The 17,403-nt window shown below is 43.7% G+C and overlaps 1 protein-coding gene across 3 annotated transcripts in view; it reads right to left on the bottom strand.

The window, feature by feature from the left end:
• CNTNAP2 (contactin associated protein 2) overlaps positions 1-17,403 on the bottom strand; it is a 2,074,761-nt gene that overhangs the window by 53,976 nt on the left and 2,003,382 nt on the right. The window lies entirely within an intron of this gene.

The following is a 17,403-nucleotide window of genomic DNA, read 5'->3' as shown; positions in this document are numbered from 1 at the left end:
AGCTGGAAAGTAGCCCTGGATTGTGCAGTTTTGAATAAAGGTCTGAAGTTACCTTTCATTTTGGTCATTGGCCTCCGTCTTATAAAGGTGGAGTAAGAACCTTTATACTGCACTCTGTAGCACGGCTGCCTTCCTGCAGGAGTAACTAGAAATCACAAACCATTTGATGCTTGCTCCCTTCGGAAAATCATCTTTATCTCCACAAGCATTTTAAAAATCGTGAGCCATTTTAAAAATAAAAGACTCATCTTCTTCAAAAGATGACATTTCTTTAGCCATGATGCTATCTATTGTTTGTACAACTTTTTCTCAATGTTTGGTCTTGGGCAAGATTCCATGGAAAAATTATGCATTTAATTTTACAGCAAGATTGAGGTGAAAGTCTTATACAGATCAGCTTCCTCATGGACTCTTCATTCATTCACTCATACAGGATTTACTGAATAACGACCATAGGCTAGGTGCTAGGGATTCAGTACTGAAAAAGAGTTCCTGCCTTTAAGGACTATAATTGCATATAATATTGTATATTCTGACAATATGCTGGACAGTAATATTATTTGTTGTGTGAATTAATGACTGAATGAGTAAGTGAAGATAAAAGGGATACTTTTTAGGGTGAGTTCAGAAACCAGGTCAGCAATTAGCAAAATATCATTCTTTCCTTAAGGAAAGCCTAGGGCTCCGAAATATTTCACTAAGAAAATTAAAGCAGGGGAAGGGATGGAATGAGAGGGGGAGATATTATTTCAGACAGGACAGTCAGGGGAGGCCACTGCTGAGATTATATTTGAGTTGTGAATCAATTTAAGGGACGCTATGGACTTATCTTGGGGTAAATCATTCCGGGCAGAAGGAACGGTAACTACAAAGGCCCTGAGGAAAAAGGCTGAAACGAAGGGCTGGAGTGAGGGTGGATCCTGCTTGCCCAGGTGCGGAGGGGCTGTCAAGCTGCCCGTGAGAGCTTTGCATCAATGTGGCACGTGAGCTCTGCAGAGTCCTGGTGAGCACACACGTGTCTGTTGGACGGGTCGAGGCAGCACTGTGGCCCCGCGGCCTGCCCACAGCCGGACGCCAGAAGGACGAGTGGGCCGACGGAGGCCTGGGGCTGGGCGCGGGCACCTTAGGATTGGAGGGAAGCGGTGTGACCTTTAGTAACCTGCAACATGACAGCCCCAAACCTCAGCACCTCTGCAGACACAAGTGTGGGGACCACATCAGATCCAGAGCCACCAGAGCAAAGACCTGTAAGGATGTTGTTGTGGGTTGTGTCCCCTAAAAACTTATGTTGAAATTCCAACCCCTGTACCTGTGAGTGTGACCTTATTTGGACAGGGTCTTTGCAGATGTTGTCAAGTTCAGATGAGGCTATACTGGATTAGGGTGGGCCCCACTCCCATGACTGGTGTCCTTATAAGAAGGTAAGAAGACACACACACACACACACACACACACACACACACAAACACACACGGAGAAGGCCATGTGGAGACAAAGGCAGAGATTGAAGTTGTGTTGCCACAAGCCAAGGAACACCAAGGACGGGCAGCAACCACCAGAACCCTGATGGTTGAGAACAGATTCACCCCCTGAATTCCCAAGGACCCAGCCCTGCCGGCACCTTGATTTCAGACTCCTGGACTCCAGAACCGTGACAGAACACATTTCTGTTGTTTTAGGCTATCTCCTTGGTGGTACTTTGTTACAGCAACCCTAGAAAACTAAGACCAACCCTGAAGACCATGTATAACCCCAGGTCCCTTGCATCCTGCAAAGGAGATAGGAAGTGGAGAGACAAAGCATTTGCCCCAAAGACCGAGTTAACCTAAAAGCAACACTTTAAAAATGAGAGTTAACTTTAAAGAACACAGAAATGAGTGCCCAGAACAAGGTGAGGCCATTACAGAAAATGTAAACAACGACAACGCATCTTTTTGCTCACCCGAATTGTGTTAATAAAATTTTCAGCCTTTTAGAAACTAATAAAAATATTTTTGCCCACGAATATTGGAACAGAGACAGGGATGATTCTGGTCTTCCTTGGGGTCCTTCCTACACATCCATGTCCGTAGCACGCAGCCCCATATGCTTTAATTGACTCAAAATCTTTAAAGTGCTATTTCTTCCGAGTTGAGAAATCTTACAAAGAAGTTGATCCATTCATTTTACGGGTTTGTCGCTATTCCTCCTGGTCTGTCGGGATCTCTGTTTCCATCTCAAGGTTGGTGTGCTTTCGGCCGTGGGTGGGACTGTTCTCTGAACTCTGGGTTTGGAGAAGCAGTTTCTTTCATTGCTTCGGGCCTGTTCTCTTCACCACCCAGTTGCTTGGTAGCCTCTGAGTTCCTTCTTCTCCTCCTTCTCCCCCGCCTCCTCCTGCATCCAACTTTTCTCTATACCTTATGGAGAGTCTGCAGGCCCAGAATGCTTCATTTGAGCTGAAGAAAATGACCTCGGTCCAGATGAGGCCTGAAATCCATGTGTTTATTTCAGAGCAGTTAGCCAGGAGTTGCTGCTTGTTATTCTGTTTTCACTGCATTATTGTTTAGCTTATCCTGACGCTTCAAATTAAATGAGCTGGTTCCCCCATAGTCCTTCCAGCCCAAGGCTGCCGAACTGCAGGACTTGCCAGTGCTTTAAAGGAGTCCTAAGAATCTCCTAGAAGCTACCGAAACACAGGTCACCATTTCTAAAGATTCCCTTCGCTAAGAAATGTTATTGCATCTTTCACGTCTGGAGAGAAGTCCTCAATGAAGGATCAAACCACAAGTCATTTAAAGTAATGGCAAATTGGGACTTCCCTGGTGGTCTAGCGATTAAGACTCCACGCTCCCAATGCAGGAGGCCCAGGTTTGATCCCTGGTCAAGGAACTAGATCCCACATGCTGCAACTGAGATCCCGCATGCTGCAACTAAAAAAAGATCCTGCATTCCACAACTAAGACCCAGTGCAGCTAAATAAATAAATAAATATTTTTTTAAAAAAAAAATAAAGACAACTTAGATGGTGGACTTCAAGAACATTCCTCTCTTTATCTTGCTCTCTGTTAAAATTCATAACAGCAAAAAAGGACGAGAGACAACAAAAAATATCCCTGAGGGTTGAACACACCAAAACTGTCCTAGTGAATGAGTTTTCTGAAGGGCCTTACAAAAGAAAAGACAAACTTTCCTCAAAGGAAACTTTCAGAGGATGACTTAAATATGCCATCTCTCTAGCAAGTTACCTGCCTGCACCTTTAGACCACAGGACCTACAGGAGGATGGCACCCATACGAGAATGGATGTTGAGATGTTGTGTGCAAGTCACTTGATGTTACAGCAGAATTTCCAGATCTTCCTATCGAAAGACAAAACGCTTTCTTCAAATTTGGTAGAATGTGCATCTAAATTGAGACTTCTCCTTATTCATATTTAAGAAGGAAGGCTTTGCCTCTGTTGCAACTGTAGCAAGGATTCAGAGCTGAGAAGCCTTCACATTTTCTCCTCTTTCCTCATCAGAAGGCTAACACAGGGAAACCACAATAATAATAACAGCTGACATCTTGAGCATGTATTTTATGCAAGGCCCTGTGCTGAGCAATTTCCATGCATTAGGTTAATTCTTGTAGCTTCTCTGTGAAATAGAGCTATTACTATTTTCCTTCTCATTTTACAGAGGAAACAGGCCCGGAGAAGTTAAATATCTTAACCCTTCTGTTACTCTGATCTTAACTGCTTTTCTCTAATGCACTCCTGGATCTTGTGCTTGAAAGGACCGTATCTGAATGCTGACTAATAGACTTACAGTATAAAGGAGGTCAGTTCTAGTTCCAGAAAGTTAAACGAAAGTAGAGTCCCTAACTGTGGTTTCTACAGGTGTTGCTGCTCTCCGGCCTGGACAAGCCAGTAACTAGATGAGACCGCCAGACTCCTGGCTTCACAGGTCATGAGCGAATGAGACGTGTTTTTCGTAGTTATACGCCTTCCTTCTTGTCTGAATTTTTGTTTTGAATTTTCTGTATACAAACATTTGCATGCTGACTATAAAGTAATCGTTTTGATTCCATATGCAGACACTTAATCATACTTCCTCCTTGGGCATACGAACGTTTAGTTGAAACCAGGAATATTTACTAATACTTCTTGCTAGAGGGCCCTGTGTTGGCACCGCGAGACAGAGAGAAACAGGCACACCACAATCCCCTGCAGAGATCTCACTGTCAAGAATAAACACTAGCCAAGGCCAAACGAGATAAAGGCCGCGATGCACATTCAGATGCACGATCCACAGATCTAGACTTGGTTTACCCAAAAGGGTTGAGAGACGCCCACAGGAAGGGACAGCTGAAAAGATCACTGAAGCAGAGCAGTCTGAAAAGAAAAGGAGGATGGGAGAGAGGGGGCCGGGCATATCCCCAACAAGGAAACCAACGGGGCATGCTTGGGAATGGGCGGTGCCACAGAGGGGTGCTGGATAAAGCCGGAAAGCTCTCCTGGGGTGGGTGGTGGGTAGGCCTTCAAGTTTCAGATCAGTTTCTACTTGATTGAGTAAGCATCAAGCATCTCTATAGGATTTTTTTTTTTAAATTGTGGTAAAACACACATAAAATTTACAAGCACGGAAAAAAATGTAATCAGGGTTTTGTGTAAGTCTGGTCTAATTGGCATTGGTGGACGGGACAGACTGGAGAAGACACAGGAAGTGGGGAGTGGAGGAGGAGACCGTCACAGCCGTCCTAGGCGAGGGGTGGGGAGGGTCTGACGGGAAGGACAGCGGAGCAGACACACAAGAAGCTTCGTTTATAAATGAACACACTTCTATAACCCTGCTTTTCATCTGCTATGGTTTGGCAAATAGGAGGAAATGCTGATAAATGTCAGGAAAATACAAAGACAGGAGAGTTAGTATACTACAGGATACTGCTTGTTAAATAGGCAAAAACACCGTTGTTTTCTCCAGGGGGCTCTATTGTTTGACGGTTCACCTCTTGGGTCTTGGTTAAACTGGAATTCAGTCAAAAGGCATCCAACACTCAGGAGCCAGAACTTTCCATCTGTATTATTCATTCTGATGACAAACCCCCGGTGACTGTTACCATCTGTGAGTTCACGAGCTGCAGAAAGCCTGGTCACGCCGGATGCACATGACATGTTTTTACATGATATAATTCTCTTAACTTCCAGTCCTTTATCGCTGGTTTTATAAGAGTGAGTGAATGGAAAGGTCATGTACCAAGTGAAGTGGAAAGAAGTGCAAATTGAAGAAAATGGATGCTGTGGGTTTTTTTCTTTTAAATTGGAGTATAGTTGATTTACAATGTTGTGTTAGTTTCAGGTGTACAGCAAAGTGAATCAGTTATACATATATCCACTCTTTTTTTTTTAGATTCTTTTCCCACATAGGCCATTACAGAGTATTGAGTAGAGTTCCCTGTGCTATACAGCAGGTTCTTATTAGTTATCTATTTTACATATAGTTGTATGTATATGTCAGTCCCAATCTCCCAATTTATCTCTCCCCCCTTTATCCCCTGGTAACCATAAGTTTGTTTTCTACATCCGTGACTCTACTTCTGTTTTGTAAATAAGTTCATTTGTACCTTTTTTTTCAGATTCCACATATAAGCGATATCATATGATATTTGTCTTTCTGTGTCTGACTTACTTCACTCAGTATGATAATCTCTAGGTCCATCCACGTTGCTGCAAATGGCATTCTTTTGTTCTTTTTTATGGCTGAGTAATATTCCATTGTATATATGTACCACAACTTCTTTATCCATTCCTCTGTTGATGGGCACTTAGGTTGCTTCCATGTCCTGACTATTGTAAATAGAGCTGCAATGAACATTTTGGTACATGACTCTTTTTGAATTATGGTTTTCTCTGGGTTTATGCCCAGTAGCGGGATTGCTGGGTCATATGGTAGTTCTATTTTTAGTTTTTTAAGGAACCTCCATACTGTTTTCCATAGTGGCTGTACCAACTTATATCCCCACCAACAGTGTAGGAGGGTTCCCTTTTCTCCACACCCTCTCCAGCATTTACTGTTTGTAGATTTTTTGACGATGGCCATTCTGACTGGTGTGAGGTGATACCTCATTACAGTTTTGATTTGCATTTCTCTAATAATTAGTGATGTTGAGCATCTTCTCATGTGCTTTTTGTCATTCTGTATGTCTTCTTTGGAGAAATGTCTATTTAGATCTTCCACCTATGTTTTGATTGGGTTATTTATTTTTTTGATATTAAGCTGCCTGAGCTATTTATGTATTTTGGAGATTAATCCCTTGTCAATTGCTTCATTTGCAAATATTTTCTCCCATTCTGAGGGTTGTCTTTTCGTTTTGTTTATGGTTTCCTTTGCTGTGCAAAAGCTTTTAAGTTAAATTAGATCCCATTTATTTATTTTTGTTTTTATTTCCATTATCCTAGGAGGTGTATCAAAAAAGATCTTGCTGGGATTTATGTCAAAGAGTGTTCTGCCTATGTTTTCCTCTAAGAGTTTTATAGAGTCTGGCCTTACATTTAGATCTTTAATCCATTTTAAGTTTATTTTTGTGTATGGTGTTACGGAGTGCTCCGATCTCATTCTTTTACATGTAGCTGTCCAGTTTTCCCAGCACTGCTTATTGAAGACACTGTCTTTTCTCCATTGCATATTCTTGCCTCCTGTGTCAAAGATCAGGTGACCATAGGTGTGTGGGTTTATCTCTGGGCTTTCTATCCTGTTCCATTGATCTATATTTCTGTTTTTGTGCCAGTAGGATGCTGTGTTTTAAACAGGAAAATTTTTAAAAAGTTAAAGTTGTGAATACTATTAAAACACAAATGTCATTATATTCTGAGTGTGCATGTAACCACATAGGGACATCATTATCCTTTCAAAATGAAATCATAATGGTAGGTATTAATATTTTCAGTAAGATGAGGAAACCAAAGCTTATGTCCATTAAGTAACTTGTCACACAGCTTGTCAATGGCAGAGCCAGTGTTTGATACTCAGTCCTGGTTTTCAGAGACCTAAGTTTCCATGGAATGAAAATGTTCACCCGGATGATGGGGATTAAGTAAGCACGTGGCGTGGCTCTCCTTAGTGATACAGGCAGTCCTTTGCTGGATTCTATTCCCCTCTAGTTGTACAGTATACTACTTTGTTTCCAAATTATGTAAAGTTTTTCTGGAGGAAAAGTGAAAGAACTCCAGATACAGCAATGTTGATTCACAGCACAAGGTAATGCCAAAGGGATTCATGATGTTTGCACAGAGTATTTACTGTCAGCGCTCACAAATGCGGACTCTGTTCTGCCTTATTTCATAGTCTGCCTCCCAGGTTAGAATCTCTGAGTAACTGGAAGCAGATTGATAAACGGAGTCTGACACCAGGCTTGCTTCCCAGTAAAGGAAGAGCTCTTGCCCAGGATTATGTGAAATCACAGACATTAAGAGTATATAAAGTGAACTTGGCAAACTCCTAACACTTAGAATGGAAGAGAGAAAAAGCTGCCAACTGAAATGATCTTGTAATTAACTCTTTTAATGCTATTAATACTGAAAGAACGTTGGGAGGATCTGGGCAACAAGTGTCCGTAAGGAGCAGCTAGGGGCTGATGTATGGAGAAAGCGGGTTTGCGTTGCTGGTACTCTCTGTGTCTCGAGCTTCATTACTCACCCTCAGGACAATAGTAACAACACCTGCAAAACTTCCACCTTCCAGCGATGCATAGATGCTGACTGCTTTACATCTGTCTCATTTTAGGCCAAGCTTTCCTTTGTTTAACCTATTTTGAGGTTTGGGGGGGGGGTTTGTTTTGTCAGTAATACTGCCCCTTCCTCCGCATCAATGCGGGTCTGAACTCCCCGTGTTAGCCTGGGGCCAGGGGCACCCAAGTGAGCCCAGGGTGGGAGTTTGCTACCATGTGTCCAAAGGCACATCCAAGTGGGGAATGTGAATTTCTCACCAGCCAAGCAGGTTGGTGCTTCTGGGACGCGAGGGAGAATTGGAATGAAAAGGACAGAGGAAAAAAGCTGGACTTTGTTCAGAACCTGCGAGTTTCTGACTTTGGAGGAGCAGTAGAAGGAGCTGCTTAGGGAAGGGAGGTGACTCAGGAAAGAGAGGGGAGCACTGCCTCCCCAGAGCTCCCCTCCCCGGCGCAGCATCCAACAGAGGCGGCCAGCCTGGGCTGGGATGAGGAAGGCTGCCGTCAGGCTCCCAAAGATCTGAGTGGGTCTCAGTTTCACAATGAGCACATCCTGGATTGGACCAGCAGCACAAAGGCTGCCCCAAATAATTTCCTGGGCCAGTCCAGGAATGCATCTAAATCCCAACAGGGCTGGACAATTCAGGCCACGTCAACGATTTTTCTACAGAAACAGTTCAAAGAACGAAGATTGCCTTGGTTATCAAGAGGAACCAGAAGAATGCAACAGAAAAGAAATACTTGGAACTGGGATTTGCTTCAAAATATTGAATGCTAGTATTTGTTTGACAGGCTTAAAACCAGGCCTTTTCAGTTTATCAAAAACCACGATGGACTCCTTGATTACTTCTCACCACCTGCTAAGGCTCACCACGGAAAGCCTTGGTTTCCAGGCTTTAGCTGAGTTTTCAAGTTGTACAAGCTGCTATGTGCTGTACAACTTTGTTATTCAGAGATCTGCATTTGTTTTTTTCTCAAAATAACATGAATTTAAGGCTAATTAAGGTTACTTTTCTGGCTAAACTTTAGTCCTAATACAGCAAGCTTTTGATAGTAGCTCTGCTCATTCTGACTGTACTCAAACCCAAAGCCTTGGGAATAAAAATACCAGAAGCTGGAGGCAGATACACAGATATGAAAGGAATATAAAATTGAAATTTTTTGGTGTGCTTTTTACTTTGTGAATCAAACTTTCTGAGATATTAATTTGTATGCAATAAATACACCTATTTTAAGTGTAGAGTTTTGATGAATTTTGCCAAATGTATTCACCTATGTAACAGCCAGCACGATAAAAACATGGAACACTTAAACTGAAGGTCTGTGCAGATTCCCTTTTTTGCTTCCTGATATTTGTGTGTGCATGCGCAGGGGTGTGTGGGAACACTCATGCCCGAAAATGAACCTTCACCCTAGTGGAAGACTCTTGAGAATAATTCTATTTGAGATTTTTAATAGCAGTGCCATCTGTATAAGAAAATTTGTAGAACAATATGGCATTGTGCTTAAAATCTTATCAGATAATGTTGATTAGGAGGAGAGTTTTTGCCACAAGTTTTTCTTTTTTTTTTTTCCTAAGGTCTTTTCAGAGACAAAAGGGAGTGTTTTATAGACGATGGAGTAGCATGCCAGCCTTCATTTCCAGTTTCCGGGTATATAAATCACTCCAGAAGCCATAGTTTTGCACAATGAAACATGCATCCATGACTGCAGAAAAGCGTTATTTGTAGTGTCTTTAATGAAATCCTCACTGGCTCTGTCTCTTCCGTTTCGTTTCCTCCCACCCCCTCCTCCCAACCACAGCATTCTGAGGGGGCACCGCAGTTGGGGTTCTCAGAGGCACCACGCGTTACCTAAAGGACTTGGAAACGGCCCCAAGCAATCGCTGGGTGCCTGCCCTGCTGACCGTGGGGTCTGAGAACAGGCAGCCAGGGCTCTCCCTAGGGACCTTTATTAGCATTTGCATTCACAATAGTAGTGGTACTGTCTTGGGACCACAGTTCAGCAAAGTTGAGTTATGATCCCTCAGAATCGCTTCATCTACCCTCGGAATCTGGCCAGTCCTGCTCGGAAGGTAACTGATATCGTGGACTGACATGCAGGGCAGCTGGCTGTGGAGACGGGTCAAGAAGGGAACCTGTTCTAAGGCAGATGCTGGCGAGGAGACGGAAACCGTACCTGGTCACCTGGGATTCAGGAGGAAGCCTAGGATCAAGGGACCCCTCATGCATGTTGCCCTCCAAAGCCTAGAAGAGCACCGGGCGTGTGCTGGGAGCTCAGTATATATTGATGGAATAAACGAACAGATGAAGCCACAAGCACTGGGATCCGTATTTCCAGTTTTTTTTTTCCAGTTCGTGGATCTAGTATAAAAGGTCTGGAGATATGTCAATCAGAGCTCAGAGGTGAGAGAACTTTTCTGTATTATTTGGCAAGTCAGTTGCAGAATAAAGATCTGAATTTAGAGCATTTGCTACTCACAGGGAGATTTTAAAGGACATCTTGTCTACTAAGGCCAATTTAACAGAACCGTGGAACGTATTACTGTGATGAGAGCCCTTACAGGGATAGACTTGGTCTGTTGCCTGGTATCCCTCTAATAATTTATGATGTCACTAGCAAATGTTGGTTCTGAAAATAAGACAACCTCTGAAAAGAATTTAGCTGAAGCACACGTTGTGGTCACAAACGTCCACTCCCAGAAGCAGCGCATTGATCCCAGTGAATATGACGGGTTGCAACGGACCACAACTCGACCAGCTGGTTGAATGGATTTTACACACAGTCTACTACATACAGCCTCCCCCAAACCATTACATCAGTATCAAGAGGAGTTCACAGGACTCAATTCTCATTTATCCCTTTTTTTTTGGTGCAAATTTCATATTGTTATGCAAGAACGGACAGTAACGTCATTTTGGAATTAGAGCATTGGGTTGGACTCCCTGCCCTTAGACAAAGGTTCCTTAATCTCTTTGAGCCTCAGTTTCAAGGCACCCATTAAGGGTTTGAGCCTCTCTTCTCCACATTCCTTGAATCGAATCCCTCAGCAGGTACTATCAGCTGGACATCCAAAATACAGCAGGAATCTGCCCATTTTGGTCCCTCTCCATGAATTACCGTCCAGTTCACGCCACCATCTCTCTCACCTGGAGTCTTGCAGTCGCCTCCCACCTGGTTTCCTTCCCTCCACGCATGCCTAGTCCGTTACCCAGAGGCCAAATGATATTTTAAACTCATAATAAAATCCACGCTTCTTGCCAAGGCCCACGAGGCCCTCTATAAACTGGCTGCTGCCGCCTCTCTGACCCCAGCTTCTACTTTTCTCCTCCTGGTCACCAAGTCAGCCACACCTGATTTCCTTCTGTTGGGAGACCACCAGCCTGTCTGGCCTCAGGGCCTTTGCTCCTGCTGTTTCTAATAGCTGGACACCCTTTCCTTAGATTTGGCTCCTTCAAGTCCTCCTTAGAGAATCCTTTCTAGAGATCTCACCTCCTCCTTGATGACTCTGTATCACATTACAGGTTTTATATTCTTCATAGTATTTGTCAGAGAGTTAAAGCATTTATGCATTTATTTATTCTTGTTTGCTGTTTTTTCCCTCACCAGAAGGTCAGCTCCATGAAAGCAGGGACTCTGCATCTTTCTTCACTGATGCACCCCCAGTACTCAGCACAATACCTGGCACTTATTTAGAAGGCACCAGTAAAAGAGGGATGAATGCATGAGGATGAAAAAGCGTATCTATTTCCAAGGGTTGATGGGAGGCTTAAATGTCAAAAATGTGCAGGGTTATACGGTTGTTGGACTTTATCAATCGTCTTTTGAGCCTCTAATTAGAAAGTATTACACTGACATCCACAAATTTAGGTCAGAATCAGATGAAAAATCTCTCATCGTATTAGTTTATCTGCCCAATATCTGTGTGATTGGAGCTGTTCATGCTTATTGAAATGAAACCAACGAGTAAGGATTCATTATCTGTTTCTGTTTTATGGGGCATGGCTAGGGTATGAAAGACACAGAGTCCGTATCTTTGCCTTGAGGGTGCTTACGAACGAATGAATGATGTGTGCCTGGCTGGTCTGTCCTCCTCATCTCCTGTAGTGTTATTATCTGCGCTCTTCTGCCCCACTCTGTAGTCATCTCCTGTGCTGGGGCCTCGCCTCTCTCGTAGGGAGATAAATCCGTAAGCACAAAGCACGCTCTCCGTACTCATTTTGAATCACAAGGCACCCAGGAGAGATGCGGAAGTAAACTGAATGATGGATCATTGCCCAATATCTTTTTTTTATGTGTCCTGCAAATATATCCACTAATAAGGAGGGAAAATACACTATTTGAGGGAAAAATGTCGCTTTACTGATAATGTGCTCCCATCAAATGTAAAGATAAGGCTGCTGTACTGGAGGGCTTTTTCTCGGCTGTTTTCTAAAGCAGGGCTGGGTTGCCGGGAGCATTTCGCAGGCCTGTGCTGGGGCCCGCTCGGGACCAGCGGCTTGAATCCGTGAGGTGGGTGGAGGTGGCTGAGAGCAGAGCTTTCCCTATGTCTGAGTCGACCGCCAGAAGAGAGACACTCTTAGACTTCAATGCTTAGAAGGGAAAGAAAAAGAACTACAAGCTGAAAAAAAATATTTTCAGATATAACCAGCCAAGGAGTTTTTGTAAGAAAACACGAGAGGGATTTTCTGAAGTTTACCCAGACACAGATGCACTGGGCAACACAGGAAGAAAACAGTTGGGGGTGGGGTTTGAATGGATGAAAACTCCAGAAGGTTTGTAGCAAGTAGCTCAGCACTGGAAAGCTTTCACGCAGGTCAGCATGCCTGGCTTCCACCAGAGGGGTCCAGGCTGGGTGACGTAGCATCCGCTGCCCACCGTTAGCGAACAGAGTGACGGGCTTGCTTCAAGTTCTCTTCCCGACTTTGTGCTCCTGCCTTTCCTCATGCTGTGTCTGAGCTTCTCTCATTCCCCCTCTGAGTCACCACATGTAGTGAGCTCCACCTCCTGATCTGTGTTTCACAATGTTTTTAGGATACTAGGATTCTTTAAGCCTGCAATCGTGACGGAGCACTAGATAATGTCAATTCCACCTGGAAAGGCCCTAATTTATTTCCTCCGTGTGACTCTGACAGTCAAACAAAGAAACAACTGGTCCGTGGAGTTAAAAAGTATGACACTTCTACATTTTTCAAATAGCTATTGAATAGGTGGCATAATAGGTTGCACCAAGGGTGGGAAAACATAATGTGTTTAAGTCTTGTTTAATTCTAGTCTTGAGTGCTTCTACCCACATTCTAAATAATTTGGGTTCGTCTATTTGTAGCTTGCTGTCGTCCTTTATGTATTTTTTCCTGAAAGCCTTACAGAGACAGTTTTCTCCTATTGTCTTGGAAGGTTGGTTTTTCTCTCTTTGCCGTCTTTGGGAGAGAGAACTGGGAAAACACTACTGGGTTCTCTCCTTTTCTGTGAACCTGGAGCCTGTAAATGAAAGGTGGCCATCTGGTATTATTGCATTTTTATAAGCAGAAAATTGTTCCCTGGGAATCAGACTTTCTTCGTAAAAATGTATTTTTAATCACAGACGTTATATGCTATATGAGTAATCATAATTTTCTTTTGTTTTTATCATAATTTCTTACATTTCACATTAAAAAAGAAATGAAATCGCATTTCCAGGTATTCTGAAAATATTAAAATTCTAAAGAAGTAGGGAAAAGAGAAAGAGGGAATGCCTTAGAAAAGCATATCCAAGCTGTATTTTTCAGTTGTTTCAATTTTTTGAGGTAAAATGCGCTCAATCGATCCTCAGGGTTCAGGCTGGACCCAGGGCATCTGGGGAAGGCTTGGCACACAAGCATCACTTAAAAAGGTGACGGGATCCACCGTGCAGAGCTCGAGGGTAGCGTTCAGAGGGCTTTCAAGGACCCGAAGGTGTCAAACTCCAATTTACTGAAAGGGCAGGTGACAGAGAAAGCGGAGCCACTGCAGAGGGATGGGCGGGACTTGCTCAGCGCGCAAGAGCAGCAGAAACCCCACAGCCCCGTCGAGGAGGGGAGCTAGGTGTGCACAGCAGTATCTCCGTCAAACATCAGACCAGGCAGAAAAAGACTCCGTCTGAATGGAATGAAAACACTGAGGTTGAGAACAGGCAGGTGATGTCAGAGTCGAACAACAAATTCCAGTTGGTTCAGCTCTTGCAGCTCCCTCTCCGTCGTCCAGCTTCCCTTGAAGTACCTCTAGCAACAGCGAGCTTGGTCCCCACCCAGGTTACAGGGTGCCTGCTCTGGGCTCCGGCCATTCTCCTTCCCTGGATGGAAATCTGCCCCCCAGGACCCAGCGGTTCTAACTGCGCCCTCAACGTACACACGAAGCTCTCCTTCTCCACGTGAGCACCCGACAGCAAGTTAAAGGATGTCACCTCCCCAAGCCCCCTCTCCTTCAGCTAAGCGCCCTCAATTCCCTCTGCTGTTCTCTGGGTGTCACCCTCCGCTGGCCATTTTCTGGTTTGTCAGTGTCCCCTTCACGACGCGGCTCCTCAAACCAGATGACATTCCAAGAATGCCCAGGGACAGCCCAGCCACCTGGGTACCGTGCGTTTGCCACGGCAGCTCTAAAATCGTCTTCTTCTCCCCGCTAAGTCCCTCTGGGCACAGTGCTGTCCCCCAGCTCCTTCTTCTTGGACTCGTGTAATTGATTTTTTTGAACCTAAATGCACGAGCTTGTATTTAACCTTCATTTTATTGGTTTGGGCTCAGAGTTATAGCCACTTAAATAATGAGAATAACTTACACTTAATTATAATTTTCCAGCGATCCAAGTGCTTTAGCATATGCTACTAGAATGAACTTTGATTCTCTTATTTACCATATCAGCTCTCCCTCCTAAATTTCCATCATCTGGAAATCTGATTAGCAGGAATGGCAACAATTATCACTGATAGATAAACAGGTTGAACAGCAAGGAACAAAAGGCCCAGCCCTGTGAAATACGCCCCCCTTCTTCCCACCACATTCTAAGGAGACAGACAATGGGCAGCGCCAGGACTCCATCTGCAAGATAACCGCAAAGAATGAAAAGTGCAATGAAGAGAAATCAAGCAACGTAGGAAAAGAGAAGCGGCTGGTCGGAGGGGCTTTATAGAGCTGGTGGTCAGAGGACCCAAGCAGAGACCTGAGGGAGTGTGGAACACGCAGTGCACCCAGGAGACCAGGAAACACGCCAATGAATGAATCGATCGACTTCCTGCTTTGTTGCAAAGAGAATTTCAGGCAATCAATTTTCGACTTGGTTTTGTTCTCCTAGCTCTCAACTAATTCATAATTTGCTTCTGAGTCAACAAACACTGAATAAGCACCTAATACAACGCTTGGCCCATAATGCACGTTTTAATGAATATTGGTTGAATACGTGAAAAAATACACCATGAAAGATTGTGTCCAATGCTTGCTAAAATTAAGAAACACTATGTCAAGACCATATGACAAGGCTTTATGTTTGCCCTGAGATACCACTCACCCAGGCAGTCCTAGGGGTGTAATTAGATTGCTATCAATTGGCTGTAGCCCAGTTAAGACAGCCCTCAGGCTATTTGCATTTTTTGATATAGAAGCAATGATTCCACAATGATAGAACACACCACTGGGTTACAAACCTCTAGCCTCTAGTACCCATTTTCCACTAATCTCAGAAAAAAGAAGCATGGTTAGCTTGTATAGCTTGACGCTGGGGAACTCATGTTGGGTTATACAAACCATATTATTCTCTAAATCTTCACATATCACCTGTTGAGTAACCTGCTCCAGAATTTTGGCAATCATCGTTTCACCAGCCTACGCTTTTCGGAAACTACTTTTTAAAAAGATATTTTTGAAAGTTGGCATTTCCTTGCCTCCATTTTAGCACCTCTCCAGATTGACAAAGTTTCTCCACCATTACTGATTGATCGAGTCTACAAATGCTTTCAGCATTCTGAGGCGATCTGTCTGCACCTGGGGAAATGAATTCTGTAATTAAATTAATTACTGATTGATGGAGCAACTACCATGCACCAAGAGATAATCAAATAGGAGAAAGAGAGATGGATGAGGGAAAGCATGAAAGGAATAAGGAATATAACCTGGCTCCTGTCCTGAAGATGGACAGACTAGATATTGAGACATAAATAAGATACACTGACAGATGTTGAAATAATCGAGTCTGACAAGTACTAGGATATGCGCGGGTACCAAGTGTTCAGTGCGTGCGGGGAGGGGCTAAGCAGTGAAGGACAAGTAAAGGTCACAGTGGACGTGTGGCAGGCAGGTCCCGGGGCTGCAGGATGGATGCTCTGGTAGAGTCTGGGCCAAGGGGTGCTTAGGAAACTGAGGCCCTACAGGTTCTCAATCCCGGAGGGGCTGGGCCAGCTTTGTGCTGGAGAGAGGGAACGTTCACTTTGTGGAGGCTTAACTGGAGATGAGGGCATGTGGGCCTGGAGCTGCAGGGCTTTCTCATTCTCTCCTTTTCCACATGGAGTTCTCCTTTGCCTATTTGAGAACACTTTCTTTTTTCCATCGTAAAGAAATTCCGTCTGGTGTCCTCTAAGCAGATTTACCTTGGTGAGGTTTAGGATTAGCATTTTAATTGAAACACTTTTTGCTTCCAAAAGTGCTCACTTTACGTGGTTACAACCTCTCCCTTTCCTCCATCATTGCATAGTATTGATCAAGGTTTTTGTTTATTTAGCAGACACTTGTCTTCCTCTGGCTGCAACTAAGGTCAGGGGTGAGCTTTAATTTAGTCCCTGGCCAAATCGTCACCAGTTCCAATGAGTAAAGGATGAACAACTGAGCTAACAATATGAAAAACGTATTTTGACTACGATTATTTGTAAAAGCCACACAATGACTGAACTATGTGTGCGTGTATGCACGGACATACGGAGATTTCAGGAGGAAAAATGTTGATGATGGAGGCTGTTCCCTAAACCCTCCCAGGTAACATAACCGTGTCTTATCGAGAACTAATCAGCAAGAATACTTACGGGATAAACTAAAAGGAGAAAATATTAAATATTAAGGAACTAGAAAAAAATGGAGATATATTAGCTTTCAGACTAGCCTCTCACTCCTCAATCACTCCCTTGGATTATACAGACAGAAATTAGAGGCCAGTTTTCAGGAATATAGACTTTTCAATGATGAAAATAGCTAAATGATGATCATTTCTAACTTCTTATTGAGGATGAACATTTCACATTTCTATTGTCCTGTTGGAAGCTGGGTGGAGGGTTGAGTTTGATTTAGAAGATATAGGGACAGGAAGAAGGGAAAATTTTTCTGCCCCAACAAAGACATGATAAAATACTGCAGCAGAACAGTTTAAGCGCCATTGGAAAGGTCTCTCCATGGGGGACTCACCTTCTCTTGGCATAAATAGTTAGCTCAGGGCTTGGTTGATTAAAAACATAAAACACTCTTCCCTTTGCACTAAATCTCTGCTCAATCAATCCCCTGCTCTCCTTCTAGCCCACTGGACACAACACAAAGGCCTCTGGAGGAGCGGAGATTCCCTCTCCGGGGACACGGAGGCACTGCCTCTTCCTTCCTCCCATCCATCCCAACCTCTCACTGGGAAGTGAGAGACTGGTCTGAATATGGACTATGGTTTGGGGCAGTCAGCTTAGTTGTCAGTGTACCAAGGTTTCCTATAATTCCAGTGCATTTTGTCTAAGTGGTTGTATACC

Source organism: Balaenoptera borealis (genome assembly GCF_965194805.1).
Source record: "Balaenoptera borealis genome assembly, chromosome: 7".
Lineage (NCBI taxonomy): Eukaryota > Metazoa > Chordata > Mammalia > Artiodactyla > Balaenopteridae > Balaenoptera > Balaenoptera borealis.
This window is presented reverse-complemented; position numbering and strand designations above follow the sequence as displayed.